The sequence below is a fragment of the Molothrus ater genome, chromosome 1 (genome assembly GCF_012460135.2).
Source record: "Molothrus ater isolate BHLD 08-10-18 breed brown headed cowbird chromosome 1, BPBGC_Mater_1.1, whole genome shotgun sequence".
NCBI lineage: Eukaryota > Metazoa > Chordata > Aves > Passeriformes > Icteridae > Molothrus > Molothrus ater.
Window position 1 is genome coordinate 3,022,049 of NC_050478.2, and position 6,306 is coordinate 3,028,354.

The 6,306-nt window shown below is 47.3% G+C and overlaps 1 long non-coding RNA gene across 1 annotated transcript; it reads right to left on the reverse strand.

The window, feature by feature from the left end:
- Nucleotides 1-3,805: 3,805 nt before the first annotated feature.
- Nucleotides 3,806-5,794, reverse strand: LOC118694268 (uncharacterized). The gene is made up of 2 exons (XR_004981400.2): nucleotides 5,480-5,794; nucleotides 3,806-4,563 (listed from the first exon to the last, which is right to left on the reverse strand). It is a non-coding gene; the product is annotated as an uncharacterized LOC118694268 (long non-coding RNA).
- Between the last annotated feature and the right edge of the window lie 512 nt (nucleotides 5,795-6,306).

Consider the following 6,306-nt stretch of genomic DNA (forward strand, 5'->3'; position numbering starts at 1 on the left):
CAATAATTATCTCATTTGCTTCTCCTCTGTTTTGCTTGTGTAAAATGTGTTTGGAGATGTTTGCCCACAGGTGATTGTTTCATTGGATTCTGCTGCGAGTTGTTTTCACTCTTTGGCCAATCGGGGCCAAACTGTGTCGAGACTCTGGAAAGAGTCACAAGTTTTCATTATTATCTTTTTGGCATTTAGTAAATATCCTTTCTGTATTACTTAGTTTAATATAGTGTTCTTTAATATAATATAGTATCATAAAGTAATAAATTAGCCCTTCTAAAAACATAAAGTCAAATTCATCATTCCTGCCCCCATTGAGACATTTCCAATACAATAAATGGGGACAAGCAGTGCTGGGAAAGGAGGTGACTGTCACAGCCCTGGGTGCACCAACAGGTTCTGCAGCCTCTTCCCTGCCCCTCCCAGGCCTTTGGCTGCAGGTGCTCAGGGTCAGCCCTGGTGCAGGGCACCTGAAACGTTGGATCAGGCTGCGGTGGAAACCTGAGAATTCCTGCCTGGAGTTTTTCCCATGTACCTGCAGCCCTGGGCTTGAGGGCTCTGTTTCAGCACCGTGCCCCTGGTCCTTGCCTGAGCTGGGGTGCAGATCTGGCTCTGCCTGGCCTGCCGTGCCAAGCAGCTCTTCCTGGCAGAGGGAAGGAGGAAGTAATATAATAAAATCAAAGCTAATCCCCATTCTGGTCACTTAAGTATCACAATGGTGGGATTCTTTGCCAGTATAAATGTGGAATTGATTATTAATTCCCTTTCCAGAGGCATCGTGCCCTCTAGTCCCCATTTCACACGGACTGCAAATGGACACAGAATGAAACCTCAGTGATGGGGCTGCATTTAGCAAACAGAAAGCACATCTGGTTTATTGCTTATGCTGTTCAGGCTTTTAAAAGTCAAAAGTACTCAGGGCTCCCTGCTGATAAAAATATTCCGAGCTGCTGCTTGACTCCAGGGTGAACGTAACGTGAAACCTCCTCAAAGCTTAGAACACTCTCGCCTCCTCCTGAACTGCTCCTTTGGTTGCACCGCCTGCCCCGGGGCTCCGTGACAGAGCTCACACGGAGGAGTGGGTGAATCTCCTCTTTTTCCTGCCTTCATTCTCTGATCTGCCCTCACCAAAACAACCGTGGCAGAGCGGGACAGGGATGAGCAGCAGGGTGTCAGAAGACTTCAAGCAGTTGTGTCAGTTTTAGCACCTGTAAAACCTGGGCAGAGAGTGAAAAGCTGCTGGGAGCTGCCTCGAGGATGCGGCTCCTTTCTTTGTCCTTGGAGCCGGGGAGTGGAAGAGGAAATCCAGAGGCTCCGGGTTTGCTCAGCGTTCATGGCACAGGGACAGCAGCAGCAATAGAAATTATCAGTATGTAAGCCATGATAACATGGCAAAGATAGAACTCAGAGTAAATTCATCATTGAAAAAAAAAAACCAACAAAAAACGACAAACACAGAAAAGAAGGTCAGTGTGGATTTGCATATTTCAATATTAATACAGGGGAAGAAGAGATGTTTCTTCATGCTGTGGGCAGCTGAATCTTAGAGCTCCTTGCCAGAGGTTGTGGATGGAGAAAGCTTTCCTGGCTTAAAAAGGAAATTAAGGCAGGACTTTAGAGAGTCCTGCTGAGGATTACCAAGTAGAAAAACCACATAAGGTTCACAGAATTCTCTGGGATGAAAGTAGTTGGAAGCTCTGGCTCATGTGGGAAATATCATTTATCCTTTCTTTGACATGTGCTTCTAGGTACTTTTGAAAACTACTTACACATTCCATCTGAATCAGTATCCCTGTCCCTTTTAATATATTAACAAGAAACCATTAACATGAATATTAAAAAGCAGAATAATTATTCAATGATTCTTTCCATATGAAGTATAAAACAAACCCTATATCCTGAGCACATTTTAACAAGCCAAAGTGACATTTAAAGGCATGGATGCATTCAGTTCAGGGAGAGCAGTCAGACAAATAAACCTCCCACATGCTTATCAAATGCTCACAAGATTGAGGATTTGGATTACAAGTTTTGACATGTTCTTCTGCAATAATGTACAGCAAATAAAAGGATTTACCTTCTGCTACAGTATCAAATCAGTTGTTCTAGAGGTTAACCCAAATTCTTAGGAAATGGAAATTTAAGGCTTTATTTCCTAAGTTACTCCATCGTGGATGTTTAGGGAAGGAATGAAATGAGCATTATGATGTGATTTGGAGACTGTCATTACTGTGTGAATGCAGAGCTCAGCCAGGGTCTTACACTGATGTGCTGGTGACACAAAATGTTTAATGACATCTCTCGTGACATGCTGTCACCCTTCTGACAGTGTGAGACAGAAATGTGGCTGCTACAGGAGGTGCTGAGCTACCTGGTCCTGCCAGCCACGGGCAGAGGAGTGTCATGATCCCCTGCTGTGGGTGAGACAACAAACCTGCACCCAGAAAGTGACTGATGCCTCCTCCAGCAGCTTTTCATGGAGGCTCTGGTTCCTGGACAGGTGTAAAATGGAGCGTGCTGAGGTTTTCATCTTACACTCCTCCCCCACTTTGCAATGTTTTGGGTTCACTGTTTGCATATCTAAGGTGCCAGAATCCCAGAATGGTTTGGGTTGGAAGGGACACTAAAGCTCATCCCATTCTACCCCTGCCATGGCAGGGACACCTTCCACTATCACAGGGTGCTCCAAGCCCCATCCAGCCTGGACTTGGGCACTCACAGGGATCCAGGGGCAGCCACAGCTGCTCTGGGAAAGCTGTGCCAGGGCCTCACCACCCTCACAGGCGAGAATTCCATCCCAATATCCCATCTAAACCTTGAGATTCACAGCAGTGGTTTCACTCCATTACTCAGACATGCACAAGGTGAATTCACATAACATTTTTTTTATAAATAAGCATTTGTGAAAGGCATAGAGCCTGTCAGAGCCTTGCCTGTCAGACCAGGGTGTACCTTTCCTTTCAGGCAGAGCTGTGTGCTATCACTTGAGTAATTCACAATTATTTACCTTGGAACCAGCACGGTGGCCTTTTAAACCCAGGATTAGTGTCCAGCCCTCCTGCTCACTCAGGAAGTAGTGGTGAAGACATTTGAGCTCTAACAAGCCATTTTGTCTATTTTAACACAACCACCAAATGCCAACTTGATTTCATCCAGAGAGCTGTCAAGGCTTTTGCATGTCAGTGTGTTCTCTTCTAGTTTAATTTAAAATTTTAGGGAAAGTTCCAGTATTTGACATGCCTTGTTCTTTCCCAGTCATGGCTAGGATCATTAAATCCTAAAAAAATCCCAAAGGCAAGCAATCTAATAAAGCAGTCTTTTGTTCTGAGGCTGGCAGGATAATTCAAACAGGAGGTCAGTCAAAAAATCACATTTTCCTGAATGCCTTGGGGAGCTGAGTAGATGAGTGCCCTGCCTCTTTCTAACCCCCATGCCATGGCAAGAAGAAGTGAATTTGCATTTAATACAGCCTAAAAACCCATTCAGTGAAATAACTGCAAGGTATTTTCACAGCAAGGCCCTGCTCATGCTGGCTGGCACTTCCCCAGCTCCCTGAGGATTTAGGGAATAATGCCTGAGTTTGTGTGGCCCCCTTGCCTGGGCTGCCTGACCCTGCATGTGCCATTCCTAAAGTGTGCTGACCCCACTCCACGGCACCCTGAGGAAGGAAACCTTCAAATATATCCATATTTTATATGCACAAACCATGCTGCCATTTCAGAATGTGCCCTGGGTTTGGTTGTTTTGTGGGTTGTTTGTTTGTTTGTTTGTTTTTAGTGCTTAACACAGAAAGATTCTCCCAACACTCCTCCAGCATTCAGTGGTGCAGCTTTATTTTTATGCCTTTTGCCCCAAATACTCAGTCCATGCTTTTCTCTACAGTTTTATTTTCTTTGACATAAGGATTTTCTGCTTAAAAATGGAAGCAAAGATTGGCTTCAAATTCCCTGGCAAAGCTTCTCATATGGGATACAGATTGTGTCAGCTTATCTGGCTCAAGCCTGTCTGCATGTGAACTTGTTTTCTTTGGAACTTCAGTGGTGCTCTGTGCCTCATTGTTCACATTCTTACAGCTGGGGTTGTGGCAGGGGAAAAATCAGCTTTTTGTTTCTCTCCTGCTCCACTGGGTAGATCATTGCTGATGTGTAGATGGAAATATTTTTTTCATTAGGAATATTTGGACTCAGCAATCAAACTGGAAGTGTTCAAAGCCGGGTTGGACAGGGCTTGGAGCAACCTGAGCTGGTGAAATGTGTTCAAAGCAGCAGCCCTCAGCAGGGATGGCCAGACTGTGAAGCAAGGCAGACCTGCAGCAGTGGGATGTGCTCATGGGGAGTGGAAGCTGTCAGAGGAACAGCAGAACACCAGTGGCCATTCACTGCACATGGGGCTGAGCAGGGCTGCTATTGCTTAGAGACAGCAACAACTCAGAGAACAGCTCCACGTCATGGCTTTCGAGTTCAGAGCTCCCTTGTTCAGCAGTGATTTATTGTTTACTCTTTTTATTCTGCTGGTTTTTCAGATGAATGTCCTGTGAGAGCGGTTTGTGTTGTGGTGCTGCTGCAACACCTGCAATGCGAAACACAGAGTGATGTCAGAGGATGGTTTGGGTTTGAGAAGATTATTAAAGATCATCCAGTCCCACCCCTGTTGGAACCCTGGTTACTGAGAATTTCAGACTTTCTGTGCTGACAGGCACTGACCCCCAAGAAAACATTGCATTTGACTTAAAGCCATAAAGAACACTTCCAAAATTGAATGATAAAACTGAGATTATAAGTGTATAATTTGAATAGAAATGTGTAATATCACATAGTAGAAAACTTAAAGTTTAAGGTTTTAGAATATAATAATATATATAAAGCAAGATGAAAGTTTTAGGACAGACTAATCCTTCTTCTTCATAGGTTTAGGTGGTATTGTGTAATCAGATTAAATTCCACATTACAAGCCATGGGTAGTTAGTTGTTAGGTTAAAAGTAAAAGTAATCTAAATGTCATTTCTTAATTGGACAGTCTATCTTTAAAAAACCTTATGAGAAAGACGTAAGACTCCATTTTTAGTTTGTTAGAGTGAAGTGCTGTAGAACTCAGTCTGTGAGACTGTGATATAGATAAGAATGAATAAACATCTAAGTCCAAACAAAAAATACCATCTCGGGTGTTTAATCCCAACCCTGCATGCATCCCTATTCCCACACCAATCCTCATCTCTATCCCCATCTCCAGCCTCTCCCCATCCCTACACCCTGTCCCCATTCCCATCCTCATCCCCATCCCCATCCCCATCCCCATCATTCCTGATAGGGAAGATGTGTGCTGATGTCTTTACAAACAATTCCATGGCTATTAACAGCTTTGAAATGGGGTTTAATGTCTCTCCCAACTTCAGCCGAGGGTTTATTACAGAACCTGGGCAGTTTGACTCCTAAACAGCCAAATGGGGCCGCACTACCCCGAGTTTCTAAACTTTGGGGTAAATAACCTGTTCAAGGGGGGATATGTGGCAGGCGGTTCGGGAAGGCTGCACCTCCCTGGTACCTCGGCCAGAGGGGGAAGGCAGAGGGCACCGAGCGAGCGGCGGATTTGGGATAAAAGGAACCTCGGGAGAGAAAACCCCGCGGGGATGTGCCCCAGGGCCTCTCTCCCTTTACTGACTGAAGCTGCAGGATCCTCTGTCTCCTCTATGGACACTGCCTTTTCCCAGAGGGATTTCCCCACACGCCATCGCCATCCCGTGGTACCCCCAGGCCCGTTCCCAGCCCGGTTACCGGCCCCGCTCCCCAGCCCAGGTCCCAGTCCGCTCCCCCCGGTCCCAACCTGGCGCCCATCCCCGGTCCCCAGTTCTGTTCCCCGGTCCCAGCCAGTTCCCCAGTCCCCTTCCTAGCCCGCTCCCAGACCACTCCCCCCGTTCCCCAGTCTCGTTCCCCAGCCCAGGTCCCATACCCGTTCCCAGTCCGCTCCCCCCAGTCCCAGCCTTGTCCCTATCTCCCTATCTCCCAGCCCGTTCCCAACCCGGTTCCCCAGTCCCGCTCTCCATCCCGTTCCCAGCCCAGTTCCCAGTCCGCTCCCCCCGGTCCCAGCCTAGTCCCCAGTCCGGTTCCAAATCCCGGTCCCAGCCCCGTTCCCGCCCGCTCCCCACGTTCCCAGCCCGATATCCAATCCTGTTCCCAGCCCGGTTCCCAGTCCCGTCCCCCAGTCCCTTCCCCGTCCCGGTGCCAGCCCCGTTCCCACCCCGCTCTCCCGTTCCCAGCCCGGTTCCCAATCCCTGTTCTTGGCCCCGGTCCCAACCTGCCGTCCTGGTCCCAGCCC